General features: G+C 31.4%; 1 protein-coding gene across 2 annotated transcripts in view; it reads left to right on the top strand.

Annotated features, from left to right (window-relative positions):
* The window catches only part of Rtnl1 (reticulon), a 69680-nt gene that overhangs the window by 28564 nt on the left and 25530 nt on the right, over positions 1-15586 (top strand). The gene's annotated exons all lie outside the window — the stretch shown is intronic.

Below are 15586 nucleotides of genomic sequence, written 5' to 3'. Positions count from 1 at the left end.
TCCAAAACAGATTTTGGCATACTTTTTAATTGGCTAATTTTCAAACATTGAAAGCAAAAGTCTTTGCCAAAGTATTTTTTTTTTTTTTTTTTTTGTAAGTTTTGGGCTCTCTGTTACAATAACTATACAAAGACTATATAAAATAAGGTTTGTTATCGAGTTCTTCTTTAAATTGAAAAGAATTTGTTTCATGTCATCATTTAAAGATTTTTTTTTGTAATGCTACTCTGGATTTAAAAAAAAAAAAAAAGAAGAAATGGAGCTGTTATTTCGAAATTTGTTTGAGTAGAAACAAAACATTTTGTTGGTTATATTAGCATTGTTATAACTTCAGTTTTGTTGGGTTTGGTTAGGATGAAATTGATTTTTTCCATTATAAATTATGAAGGGGCCATTTAAAGTATTGACCAAACCGGGAACTACCGACGGCAACCGTTTTTGTTTTTGCTCTCCCCACTTTGTTTTGCTGGTACTGATTGTGATGGAAAGCAATTAACAGTAATAAAAATAAACAAAATAACTAAAATCAGCTAGAAATATTGGTTGACTCTTTCTTGACAATCGATTTTCTACTATTGTAAACTAATATACTTTGTGATCTTGAAAATTTTCTATATTCATTTTCATAGGAAATAACAGTTTGAGATAGAAATATAAAAGGGAGTTCAAACTTCGTAAACCCTGCTATCTCAACCAAAAGAAGGTTTTAATTTCTGCAAAACAATAAAGATTTTATAATTTTATTATAATACTTCTCAAGTTTTTTCTATTTATAAATCATTTTCCAAAGCTTACACAAATTTTTTAGTTTTTTATTACAAAATTTCCCTATTTACGAAAAATGGTTCTTGCTTTTTTCCCCTTTTTAGGCTCTGTGATTCTCAATAGCCTAAATGGAAGCCAGCATTTAGGGTTACAGCCACAATTTAGCTTTCTCACCAATTCTACTCAATGTAGCACTTTTAGCTTACCCATTTCCTTCTCTATTTTCTCGAGTGTTCCTAGTCGATGATTGCCTAACTTTACCCGTGTTGTCCTTCGACACTCGCCTGGGAACTCGGTCTACTTTTGCGCTTTTCAGATGACTCATCTACCTCAGCTTTCCCAAATTATTACTCATTGCAAGTCTGGTGATATGATGTAAATCTCTCAATTCCTGTTTTTTTATCTAGGAAATGATCTCCTTTCTTTAATGGGCCATAGATTGTCCTACCACCTGTATCAACATTTAAAAAGTTGATTGTAATTCTAAGATTGAAGAAAATCATTGACAAGATGTCTTGATCTCCAATGCTGAATCTTTTTGCTAACTTTCTTGTTTGCTTTCTTGAAACAGAAAACAAAAAAGTTAATCTTAAGCGATTGGAGAGTTTGGTTTCCATTTAGGTTTCTAATCTGTGGCACTCAACTAAAGGCTATGGAGATGATAAAATGAGCTATATTTTGAGAAAATTCATGCGTAAATCTTTTGAATTTTTCCCAACCATCAACCTCCATCAACATTTCTTTCATCTTCTTTTGTGATAATTCACTTGAAGCAATCATTGAATATTTAATCAAAATAAATTTTATTAGTCGTTTATACTTAATACTCCTTTTAAATAGAGAATAAAATAATTTAGCTGATTTAAAACATTTTATTAATTTCATTTGATAACATAATGGATAATCTGGAAATGCATGGTTGACCATTAAAACCAGATATATTCTAGCAGAATTTACTGATTGCGACATACTTATTAAATAGTTATAATCCCTAACCAACCATTTCTCACAACTATATTTTTAAAAAATACAATAAAAAAATAAATATAAATATTTCGGACTCAATGTTAAAACTATTTTGTTCTGTTCACAATACAGTCAATCATTACAGAACACAAATCCTACTCTCTCTATTCAAAGAAGTACCTGTGCCAAAATCTTTATTAGTTATTTAAATATTCGATTAACCCACTTTTCTTAAATTAGTCTATTGTTATATATTTATTTATATTTTGTTAACTATACCAATTGGCACTTCAGTTTCAATTAATTATTAATATTTTTATGTGCTTTTTTTTTCTTAACAGTTTGGTAAATAACTTTAATGATACTATTTTTATAGTTGAAATTAGAAGCTGAGCTTAAATAAATGTTATATAAATAGCCGTTGGTGCCTTTCATAGGAAGATTTAGTTGTTACATCGATATGTACCATCTCTGTCTGTTCTTATTGCTGGGTAGATTGATGAAATTATTTAAGGCTGAAGAATAATGGTATGAATTATTTTAAATGTTTAGTAATTAATCAATGTTCAATGTTTTTGTGAAAAAAATGTCTGGTGTGAAATGCACAGGACTTTCTGTCCCTACAGTTCTAAAGGATTTCTTTTAATAACCTCATTTCTTGAATATTTTCTCTTAAGTTATCAGTTAATAAACTATCTTTTAAGATGTCCTCTTCATTTTAGATTCGTTTTTTTTAAAAAAAAAAAAAAAAAAAAGGTCTTTTTGAAGGAGATGTGCCGCCAATGAAAGCCATTCTTAAAATAAATGAATTTGTAACATGAGACAACAGAGAAAAAGAAATCATTAACTCTTGGTAAATGGATAGGATTAACTCAATGGTTTGAATCCAACTGCAGACTCTTTTCTCTTACCAAGTCTATAATTCAGTGGCATACTTTATGCATGAATGCAAAGCATGCAGTGAACTTATTGAGTGTTCTTTACGCTACAAAATTCATTTCTCGATGTTTTCAATTTGAAAATATATACCGAAGTGGCTACGCAAATTGGTGCTGGTTTCTATTGGCTAGGCCAGGGGTCGGCAACCCGCGGCTCGCGAGCCGCATGCGGCTCTTTTATCCAAATTGTGTGGCTCTTCAGCCTGTCCAAAATATATTGTATATTTTAATTTTTAATGAAACAAATGAAAAGTTCATTTATTAAAGTAAAGATATTTTTTCAAAAATGAATTTAAATGTGATAATTTTGAAATTGAATTAAAATAAAGTACGTAATTATATAATATTTTCATCCAAACACAGGTTTAGTTATTATTTATTTGTTTATTTACTTTGTAATATGTAAAAAGTAAATATATAAAACATTTATATGTTATTGAATATCATAAAGTAATAATTTGAGATTACAAATGATCTACAGAGTTCTTTACTCCTCATCCTTGCGGCTCTTGGTAAGATTTATTAAAATTATTTAAAGAAAAATGGCTCTCTACTTAAAATAGGTTGCCGACCCCTGGGCTAGGCCTCCGTCTAATGAACGAAATTTAAGATTGGCTAGGGAAAGATGCTGAATGAATGCAATTTGCAAAACGCATGCATGTATAATGTACTTAGAACATCAATAACTGTTTAGAAGATGGCAGTACAGAGCGGCCGGCAGGTACTTATAAATGTGTTAGCCACCAGAAACTTCATTCTCTTCCGTCATTTAGAACTTAACGGAAATCAAAACCTAAAGTAAATCTCATAGAATTCTAGTAAACTTCACTTAGTTTTCAAACTAAAACTCAAAAAAGCTATTTGGAAGTCGCACTTCTTGTTAGCCAAGTCTTGGTATTCTGATAATAAATTTAACCTACCCTCTACTATTGCATCTAGCCAACTGTGTTAATAATACCATAGTTGTATAAGCAAATTGAATCAGGATTGGCAAAAGAGTAAAAAAAAGTGAGAGAGAAAACACCCACAGATGAATTTTAAGTCCAGTTTCAAATTTTTAAACGCAATGACAGAAGAATGTCAAGCCTTATTAATCGAGCGATTTTTCAAATTTATATTTTGCCATCCAGAAATTTCGCAATGATTATCCATCATTTATTTGAAGATTTACCTATTTCTTATTCAAAAATGTGTATTCCTGAAGAAAAAAAGTAGCAATTTTTTTCACTATTGCGGATCTTTTTCGAGAAAAATAGAACAAACAAAAAAGTTCATTTAAAAAAAAAAAACTCAAAAATTATTTTTTTGTTTATATGTTAAAAATAGCTGCAATTACGTAAAGGTTAAAATTCCGAATATAATTGATTTAAACAATAAAAATAGGTACATACCGTACTATTTAAAACCGAATTTAATTGTTATATAAAGTAGCCAACTATGTGTCATTGCCAATATTGAAGACAGTTAATGTAAAAGAGAAGTTAAAATAAATAAATAAGTGGGATAAATTCTTTTAAAAATAATTTATCGTTGTTATGTTTTCATCTTTGACTATTGGTATGTTGTAGACTAATTTATTGTGAATATAAATTAAAACAATCCAATATTGGACATGCTAAGTGATTTCTTTGTTAATAATAGAATAGTCCGCAAGGGATGGGGCCGCCACTTCTGTTGGAAAGTTGTAGTTATTGATCATCTACTTTGGCCTGCAGAAATAATTTTTTGAGTTCTATAAATAAATGAAAACAAAAGGGATAAAAAAAAACCAACAGAATTTTCAAGAAGTGGATCAGTGTGACATGGTCTCACTTTATATGTTTGCCTACTTCTGAAAAAAACCTGCATTAATAAAAAGAAAAGTTCCCTAGTGTGACATTGAAAGTGTGAAGGTTAGTTATGAGGTGAACTTATGCGAGCTTGTCTATGGGCAAATTTTATGTAATTCGCGAGAAGCTGAGGAGTTTAGAGATTAACCAAACAATGTGTATCGATGCGTTAAATAGTTCCATTGCCCGGAAAACGTCAAAGAAAACCTAACATTTGTGTAAAAATGTATAAAATAACAGAAGAAATGATCCATTTTGAAAAGGTCTACAAAAATTACAGATCCGCCAAAAGAAAGTGGTATTCGATTTTCCTGCGACATTATTATCCAGGTACAAACTAAGTTGAGGAAGTTTTAATTATGATTTCCTCATCCATAAATCTCTTTCTTCCAAAAGAATTAAAAATATGCAACAAATCTTGCCTAAAATAATACTATTTTTCTAATTAATAAAATGAATGTGTATACAAATAGGCATTTAATTTTTCTTAAATTCATTCGATTTCTAGAAATAGTTCATAAAATAAAACTTACCTGTAGTTAACTGCAGAGTATTTGAATAAGCACTGCTTTTAGATTCGTTGAGGTTCCAAGGCTTTTGATGGATTTGCTAATCAAACAAATTTAATACCCAGACTTTCCACTCAAAACGCAAGTAATTTTCCCCTTTGATATATACTGTGAGAAAAATTAGTCAAGGATATCCATTCTGTTTTTGTTAATTCACTAAAGAGTAATCTCAAAATATCAGATCTTATTCTATAGAAGTTTTCTTACTAATAAGTAGAAGAAGGCTCACTGAAATCGAAAAATTGTTTTAAAACTATCCCACTTTTTTTGAAAACATTTGTTTTGAACCTAAAAAATAGATTTGATTTCTTCAAATCTTTAAAATCAATCTGTTCAAAGTTATGTGCATTCATTAACCTAGCTCTAGAAAGAGATAAAACTACAATCAAAGTATTCGGCTAACAAACACACATTAAATTTAGGTAATAATATTATTATTTTGGGTTCTGGTTTGTTGGGTGTAGGCATTAGAAACTCATCATCCTCTATTTGTGTAATTTTTTAGAATGGATGTATCAGTGACTAATATGATAGGAGGGTGTGTGTGGCACGTAAAAAAAATATCTTTTTGAAGGTTATATTATGTATTGATTACAAACAAATGTTTTGTAATTGTAGCTGTAGTGTGTAGACATTGGTGTGAGATCTTCTTTCACTTAGCAAACTTCTGTATTGTATTAGCCACTGATGGGAGCTTACACCGTGCCAAAAAGTCCTGTAATTAGAGATATGGGAGTTTTTAATACCTATAACCAATAAACCTAAGTTGGCTACTTAAAGAAGATGAAGAGAAAACCAACAAGTAATGGTAAAACATGTAGCAGGGCTTTTATTTGTTTTGTTTCAGAGCATGAACAACTTTGCCATTAGCGCAAACTGCAGTTTTCCCTCCATGATTTTACTACTGATTGCCATTCAGTTTCTATTCTTATTTGTCACTAACATGAGTTAGCCGATGTTATTTTTGTAGTAAAAGTGTCGTCAAAGAAACTCTTCACAACCTACCTAAAATCGTCTTATTCATTGCAATCCTATTTCTTTCATTCATATATGCTTCTTAAGTCTTCCATCGAGAACTGAATTCAGTTAAGAAGATCCAATAACACGTTTCTGTACTCCTTAAAACCCTCAGTGATTCTTGTATACATATGTCCACCCAGCTCAAACTTATTATTTCAGCTGCATCTGTTTCTCAGCTACAGATTCAACATTCTTCTTTAGACATTACGAGGGTCGTTTGAAAAGTTCGTGCAAAGTCAGAGAGATAGCACTACTGGCGCGTATCGAGGTTATGTTTAGTTAGTAGCATCTCTTGGAAGAACAAACACCAAGTTTCAGCCAGCTCGGTCTATTTCTTTGTGTTTGGCATTCGTTTGAATCGAGGAAGTCGAGTGATTTTCAAAAAATGGACGAAAAAGAATTTCGTGTGTTGATTAAACACTTCTTTATGAAAGGCAAAACACCTCAGGAGACTAAAAAGAAGCTTGATAATCATTATGGTGACTCTGCACCTTCGATTAGAACAGTTTATAAGTGGTTTCAAAATTTTCGGAGTGGCCATATGGGCACAAGTGACGCTGAACGTTCTGGACGCCCTGTTGAGGTTACTACTCCAGAAATCATTGATAAAATCCATGATATGGTGATGGATGACAGAAGAGTGAAGGTGCGTGAGATTGCTAGTGCTGTGGGCATCTCGAATGAACAGGTACATAATATTTTGCATCAACATTTGGACATTACAAAGCTATCCGCAAGTTGGGTGCCGCGATTGCTCACGCTTGACCAAAAACGAAATCGTGTGAAGTGTTGCAAGGACGGTTTGTTGCTGTTCCAGAAGAATCTGCAGGACTTTAAGCGTCGTTTCGTCACTGTAGATGAAACCTGGATACATCACTACACTCCTGAGACCAAAGAACAATCTAAACAATGGGTTACCAAGGGGGAATCTGCGCCAAAAAAGGCGAAGACGTTCCTTCGGCCGGAAAGATTATGGCGACTGTCTTTTGGGATTCGCAAGGAATAATCCTCATCGACTAACTGGAAAAGGGTAAAACTATTACAGGTGCATATTATTCATCGTTATTGGACCGTTTGAAAACCGAGCTGTAAGAAAAACGCCCACGATTGGCCCACAAAAAAGTCCTTTTCCATCACGACAACGCACCAGCTCACACCTCAGCAGTTGTGGTCGCAAAATTAATGGAAATAGGGTTCCAACTCGTTTCACATCCCCCCTATTCTCCAGACTTGGCTCCCTCGGACTACTATTTGTTCCCCAATATGAAGAAATGGCTGGCGGGAAAAAGATTTTATTCAAACGAGGAGGTGATTGCAGAAACGAATGGCTATTTTTCAGACTTGGACAAATCCTATTATTCGGAAGGGATCAGCAAACTAGAGCAGCGTTGGACGAAGTGTATAAGCCTAAAAGGAGACTATGTTGAAAAATAAAAAAGGTTTACCCCAAAAAATTAAGTAGTTTTTATTTTTGCACGGACATTTCAAACGACCCTCGTATTCACAACTATTTCTGAAATCCAAGATCTCGAAAATTAATTCTATTATCGTTTTAAACCCAGAAGAATAACATGCCAGAAGCTGGATCAAAGAATTTAAAAAAAAATCAATTATCCCGAAAAAGTGCTATTTTGTCTAATTTAATTCTAATCTAATTTTAAAGTGCAACCAAAGCGGAAGTGAAGTATTGCACTTAATAAAATAATAACCACAAAATGGTTTTCAGCTAGTTGCAAAATCGAGAAATTAACATGATTGCAATAATAATATTCATACAAGTGCTTTCAACTTAATTAAAGATAAATTTTTATTTATTTTGCATATGCAATCAATGTAAATCAAGCATGAGAGATGCGTATAACACATGCATGTGCACCCAAAGATGAGAGAAGTGAACAACGACCATCCCAATGAAGAAAGCCGTTAGTTCGCCACGATGGCAAGCTTACATAGCAATCATCCTAGTAGTTCGGCTTACTGTGTTGAGATGGTCACGAGGCCTTTAGTCTGCGATGTGGATTTGAAAGAAGTGTTCTGGTGGACATATTGCGAATTAGATTGTAAATGACTCATTGTCTAGATTTGAGTATAGTTTTATTTTTGCGAATTTGGGCTATTTCAGAAACGAGAGGAATCTTATTTGTGAAAATCTGAATTTAAATTAAATAAAGTTGGGAAACTCATTCTTTAAGATTAAATATATATGTATCCACATTGCTGATAACAAGAATGGAACGTAACACAGTGTCGATGAAATTCTAAAAATAGTAGTGGCCCACATCAGGTTGTTGATCCTATCTATTGTTAGACAAATAAAAGCATACTACAGTACAAGGTGGTATTATACGAGTTCTCCGCTGGTATAATAAGACCTGAGACAGATGTATATCTGTTGTCCGTTCAAACTGGTTCCTTGCTCTTCTTCCTATTCGTCAACACTGCGGGTCAAAACTTGAATAAATCTGCATGAGTCCCAGCAAGGTCACTGCTCTTCAAAAAAAAAAAAAATACATTTTAAGAAATAGCTCAATTTAAATGTCTTCCCTTTAACTTTTATCTCGTAGTTGTTTATTTACTCCTTAACAAAAACTTACAGTTTTAAAAGTTAAGTATAAGGGTTGATTAAACGCCAAAAGGTACACAAATCAGCAGTTCCCAACATTTTATTAATACTTCATTGATATAATTTAAGTAATTTTACTGCATTAACTTTTCCTTCACATTTTTTAGAATTTATTAGATGCCACAGACCCTTATGCTGGCCATTTTCGTCTACAAAATATTTACTCAAGTAGCACACCATTTAACTTAGATTGACTGTAATATCTATTTATCTATAATAATCAAACTATTAATCACAGGTGAAAAAGAAAACGTTATAAAAAATATAAAAAAAATAAGAGGCTAAAAAATTCATAAACTTTTTTTACATCAATGATTTTATGCATTTATTTTTATTTTTAAATAAAAATCATTGGTTTAAGTTCATTCTTCGATTAAAGTAATTGTTATTTTATGTTGTAGTCAAACGTTTGTAATAATAAGTAATAAATAATCTGGCTTTATCGCAAATAATATAGTTTTCTTCAATTACATTCTCAATCTAGGTGTTCTTCCCACAATGTTATATATATGTAATATAAAATAAAGAAAATAAAGATATGCATATTTTTAGGACAGCTAATTATTCCAGTATTTTACCATAAGTAAAATTAGGGGGACTAAATTAAATTACAATTGAGAAATGAGTAAATATTGTTGAATAATCTACTTGTTATTAAATGTATGTTATTTGTGCTCACGAATATTTCGGTAAGACGAATTTAAGACTGAAATATTGTTTTGAATCCTCCGTGATTGAAATTTAAAAAGTGGCCGACTCTAACTTTGTTTTTTTCTACTTTAACATGCATGTATATGTGACTACTCAGAATAATTCATCACTCATTTTATCATAATTATAATAAAAAAATATTATGAATGAACTGGCCAGCATAAGGGTCTGTGACATCTAATAAATTCTAAAAAATGTGAAGGAAAAGTTAATGCAGTAAAATTACTTAAATTATATCAATGAAGTATTAATAAAATGTTGGGAACTGCTGATTTGTGTACCTTTTGGCGTTTAATCAACCCTTATACTTAACTTTTAAAACTGTAAGTTTTTGTTAAGGAGATTTTTGTACCTTTTGGATAGATTTTCCTTTTTGTCTATTTGCAAAGTTACGTCTGCTTTACAGATTTTTTAAAATTTGGAATAAGCTATTCTATCATTATAACCTGATAAGGTGTTAAATCGGAACCGTAACTACCACTGGAGAGATCTTTTTAAAGAATGATTATAGTTGCGGTCCCCAAACCATCCTCAATAACCATTTTTTTGAGAAAGCGTTTTGAATAAAATAGGAAGGTATTTGTACGTAAATAGCAAAATTAAACTGCGATTTCAGTACTTCCTTTTAAGAGGAGCAAGAAAAATAAACTGCGATTACAGTACTTCTCCCTAAAAGGCAAAGATTTTGAATCGAACGACAATTCATTGATGTAAATCGGTTCACTCATTGATAATTTTAACGATTGCAGTACTTCCTCTTAGTAGGTGTAAGAGCATGATGGCACTTCACAGCCACGTAGAGGAGCTTTAACCACTTATTTGAGCTAAATTTTATCAAAATCGGACTAAGCTTTGTAGAAATATTGGTAATAATAGTTTTAGAAAGGGCCTTATTTGGGTGGGGCGAACTCCCCTCCTTATGAGGCATAGCGTCGAGACTTTTAAAGTACAAATTTAGTACAAAATTTCGATTCGAATGACACTTCATTCATGAAAATCGGTTCACGTGTCGATAATTTGAAACGATTGCTATACTTCCCCTTAACAAGTGTAAGAGCAGATCGTCGCTTTATTGTTAGGTAGGGGAGCCCTAACCCTATCATCCTACTAAATTTTATCAAAATCGGGCCAAGATTTACAGAGTAATTAGTAATAATAATTTTGGAGGGGGCCTTACATAAAGGGGGCTAACTCCTCTCCCATTCGATGTGCAGGGCCGAGACCCCCAAAAGGCACATCTACATAAAATTCCGAATCGAATGACACCTCATTCATGAAAATCGGTTCACGCGTTTAGGCGCTACGTTGTTTACAAAAAAGGTAACAAGAACAAGAACAACAACAACAACAACAACAACAACAACAACAACAACAACAACAAGAAGAAGAACAAGAACAAGAACATTTTTTGAAAAAGCCGTTTTTGCTCATTTTCGGCAACTTTTTTCTCGAAACCTATTAGATCTGGGTGGTTGCAAAAAAATTACAGTTATAAAGGAGGATTTGCCCTATATTATAAAGAAAATTTGGGAATTTTATCTTTTATAGAAAAATAGAAAAAAATTGTCAAAGTTGGGTGTTTTTCAACGTTACACTTTTTCGTGCAGTTTTTGATGGTCAACCCTTATACAACTGTCCTACCGGACAGTTTTAATTTATTAAATGCACTTTAAAAAAGCTACAATCGTCACTTGGTAAATCAATGTTCATATTTTATCTTTAGAGCGTCACCTAATGATCGGATTATTTTTTTTTTTTTCAGGCGTGGCTTAACGTCCAACTACCAATTAGGTATCGTGGACGGAGGCGTCTAGCAAATATACTTTACTATTTCTCATTTTTAAACATTAGATAAAATCCAAGGCCTATGACCGGGAATCGAACCCAGTACCACAATACATTTTAGCTTCGCAGGTCTCGCCTCTAACCGCTCGGCTACCGTGGCGCCTAATGATCTGATTAAGTAAATCGAATTTATTACTTTAAGAAATTAATTATATTAATTTATTTAATTAATCCCAGAGAAGCGGAAATTGTGCACATGTTATATCTTATTTGGAAGTTGCACCAATACTGGTGTGCAGGTTGGTCGTCTTTATTAGCACATTCTCCCTCTTTAGCCATTCCGTCATTAGTCACGCTCCAGGTACTCTAGGTTCCAGTCGAGTCCTTCTCTTAAGACCCGCAATATGTCGGCCACTCTTTATTTAATCTGCAAATTTTCTTTACCTTTCTCTTTTAATATCATAAGTGCTCTGCAGTATAAAGCTTTAGGAATATCATCGAAAAGTTTGTTGTTCATTATCTTCAAAATATTTTCGAATCTTGCTACTGCCTGCTTGCCAAAGGAAATTAATAAAAACACTTTTACCTTGAGGGTAGAGAGAGGCATCACAATCGTGTTGACGAAAAGAGCGTATCGTCAGAGACAATGTCAGGGACTACAATACATCTACTTCATCTATCTCCAGTCGAACAATTCTATAAACAGCTATATAGCTCTATCTATAATTTATATTCTAAATATACATTCAAGTTTATTTCATAAATTTAGATTGGTTATAATTCGTAATTATATTCATTTATATATGCCATCGTGTAATTGACTGTTTAAATGAACCTCTTAGTCAGCACTATTTTTTACTCCCTCTCTGCAAAATATTTTCTGACCTATTTTAAACTTCACATTGAGTACAGTCTACATTTCCCTTTGTTCCGAGGGCGAGTTTGTTTAGCCCAATACTCTTTAGTGCCCTAGTTGGACATCCACTGGATTTAACTACTTTTCAGCCACTAGAGTGGGTTCAAAATAAAGTTCCAAAATGTATAAAATTTCCTACTTCTTCATTGTCATTGGTAATTATTGTAATCATTTGATAAAACAAATTCTGATTCCATTACTTCCTAAGTCTTACGAAAAATTCGTAAATAAAATTTATGGTATCCCTCATTAATGTTATCTGATTACGTACACATTTGAAACTTGGGTTCAATGTTTGTTTAATGTATAATCTTCAAATTGTATCCTAAATATGTTCGAAATTCCATAGATGATTTTGGTGGTACACAAAAAAATCTAGTCAATTTTACTTGGATAAAAAAAAGATAACTAACAAAGAACTGGAAGATATTATGTTGCCAAAACGGTTTAATAACTAAAAATAAATGTATGTAGTTACTATATTTTTAAGTGTCCCTTTGCTAATAGCACAGATAAGTTGACTGACGGTCAATGACCAAGAATCATCTTTGTAATTGTGTAACTTTGGTTTCTTTTTCCATTTTATGAAGGCTTTATTTAGTCGTAAAGTATAACGGAAACAAGTTTGATGGAAGTAAATGTTGATTAAGTTCTCTTTGGTGATCAGCATTCTCATTTTTAAATAAAAAAAAAAAAGAAAAAGGATTCTCTTCTTATTGACGAGGTATAATTAATTATTATGTAATTCATATATAGTAATTAATAAGTAATTTATTCCATTTTAAAAAGTTTTTCATTATCGGGTTATATTATGGATGCTGAAGTAATTCTCAAACAGTTCAAATGGGATAATAATCAATTATCAATACAATAGGTGGGCTACACGGTGTAATCAACATTCAGTTTCTAGGCAACAGCGCCGGACCTAGGGACTTGCCATAAAAATATTATATATTTCTTTCTGTTGGAAAACTTAAGTTAAACGTAAGAAAAGTTCTTATTGAGCACATAGGGCTCAAGTGAAATCTATGTGCCATATTCATATTTGTAGGCCTTGTGTATTGTAAATATTAGCACAAGTGTGAGAATGAAACATGGCTTAATATTTATTGATGTTGCTTCGAAACCTCAACTGAATTCTCATCTATTAAAATACTCTAAATTTTAAAAGAATTAAAATAAGTATAGAAATTCTTACCAAAAATCTGTTGGAACTCTGTCACCGTTCAAAAATGGAAACCATTTAAATTCGTTGCTTCTACTAAATATTTAGATTTGTGTTACCCATATTCTTTAAAAAAATAAATTTTATTTGAAATATATCAGTCATTTCGTTGTTGCAGAGTAAATAACAGTGAAAATGAAAACAGATTGCCAAATATGTTTATTTAGCTATACGGATGTTTAATAAATATTTGATAAAATGATTTTCATTGTTTGTCTAGTACGTTTAGAAATATTTCCTAATGGAGTTACTAAAAACGATGGGAAATTTAATTGATTTATTAATTTCTTACTTATATAACACAACTTAATTGACTTGATAATCATTTTGATAACTAATAGTAGATCCAATCTCTTGGTAAAACTTTATTAAGCTGTTGTAAAATATTGTGATTCAGGATTTTGTGCTCTAAAACAATTTCCTCTAATTGACAATTGAATCAAATCTCTGTATTTATCAAGGATCATCAGGTAAATTTCAATCGCCTCGGGTTGCTTGATTTTCCTCTGGTCAATTTTGAATGTTTTTTCCTTTTACAGAACTTGAATTTTAAACCTTTTCCAAAGAATGAAAATTAAATTTCTTTACACGAAACTGACGATTCAGCCTTCGAAATCGGTCAGAAAACAAAAAGAATACTATGACGGATGAAAACATTTCAGATTTTTAACTCTTAGGTTTTTACAACGAAACAGTTTCTTCATGTACTCTCTTTAACCAAAATCGTTTTTTCATTTACCTACATGATGCTACGAAGTGGCAGGGATGTGATTTTAAATCGAGAATGAGATGCCAGTGTGGATGTAAAAATCATCTCTATAGTTACTTCGTTTTCTGTAATTCAACTGCTATAATAATAATCACTTATTTATTAATTATTTATTGTTAATGTTTCTAAAAAAAACCTCACAATTTGTTGAACTATTTTTTCTCAAGGTAACAAAAAATTATACAAAAAAAAAATCACTAATTTGCTTACATAAAATTGTGCATTTATTTGTTAATAGCTAACAATAAAAACTATTCTACTCTGTTGCTGAAATTTCATAAAGCTTGTTTCATTTATTATATACTTACCTAATATTTTCTCTAACAGTTTTAATTACCATAAAAGTAAGAAAAGAAGAATTGCATTTTAATGTTTCTGACGATATCCTTGAAACGTCTCGTATTTGTAATAAAGTACACGTTATCGCTAACTACCTAGTGTACATAATCGTTTAAATTTTATTGTTTGTTTCATACACTATTTGTCAACTTAAAAAAATAATATAATTCATTAAACGAGGCAATTTGTGATGATAAACTTAACCAATTGAAGTTGTACAGGGTAGCTTATTCATGAGTTCCATTGGTAATATTAATAATCCCACGTCTAATATTAGTCAAACTGCAAGGTTATTGTAATTTTATAAATGTATGCATTCAATTTGGCAAGTATTTTTTGACTTTTGGAATGATACCAGAACGTAATATTAAACTTACTATGTATTAATAATTTTTTTTTGCTTAGTTCTCTCTGTATGTGTCTACTTCCTCTTCTTGATTTTAGGGGAAGCATTGAATAAAGTTTAGTTTGTTTTAAAGTATAAGGTAGCTGAATGTCGTATCAACCAGAAATAAACTAGTATCAATTATTAGGTCTATACTAAATTTCCTGTCTATACTAAAAATTATTTGTTCCTGTAAAATTATCCAAAAAAAAACGTTTTATTGTAGATGACTACTGTAATTCTAAGTAAAAATACAAATTGATACATTTTTGAGATGATTAAGGTGCTCTAATATAATTTTACAAATGTTGCAAATAAACGGTGAAAAAGCTACATATGTGCAATTAAGTAGCTAGGTTCTTCAACTTTTTCATACTCATAACCTCGCAACGAAACAATGATGGTGTTATACTTCGCTGTATGAGAGAGAAGTACCTTCTTTTTTTTTAAAAAAAAAAAAAATTAAAGCTACTGCAGCATTAAAGCAGAGTGACAGTTTTAAGCCAAAAAATAAGAAAATATTTTTCTATTTTAAAGAACGTTTTCATTAACACATGGTTCTTAATTTTTTTTGAAACTAAAAGAGAGATTATAATTGCAGAAAAGAGTGCACAAACACAATACAATGAGAAATAAAAATTGTAAATATTGAGAAAAAATAGGAGGGGGTAGAAGTTATTGATGCTGTATTTATAGGTAGTATCAGTCATATGTTTATTCCGTATGTGTCTTGAGTTGAAAGTTTT

This window comes from Rhodnius prolixus, unplaced genomic scaffold, assembly GCF_049639745.1.
Source record: "Rhodnius prolixus isolate KJV_2025 unplaced genomic scaffold, Rpr scaffold_10, whole genome shotgun sequence".
Lineage (NCBI taxonomy): Eukaryota > Metazoa > Arthropoda > Insecta > Hemiptera > Reduviidae > Rhodnius > Rhodnius prolixus.
The sequence above is the reverse complement of the archived record's forward strand: the minus strand, read 5'-3'. Positions and strand labels throughout refer to the sequence as shown.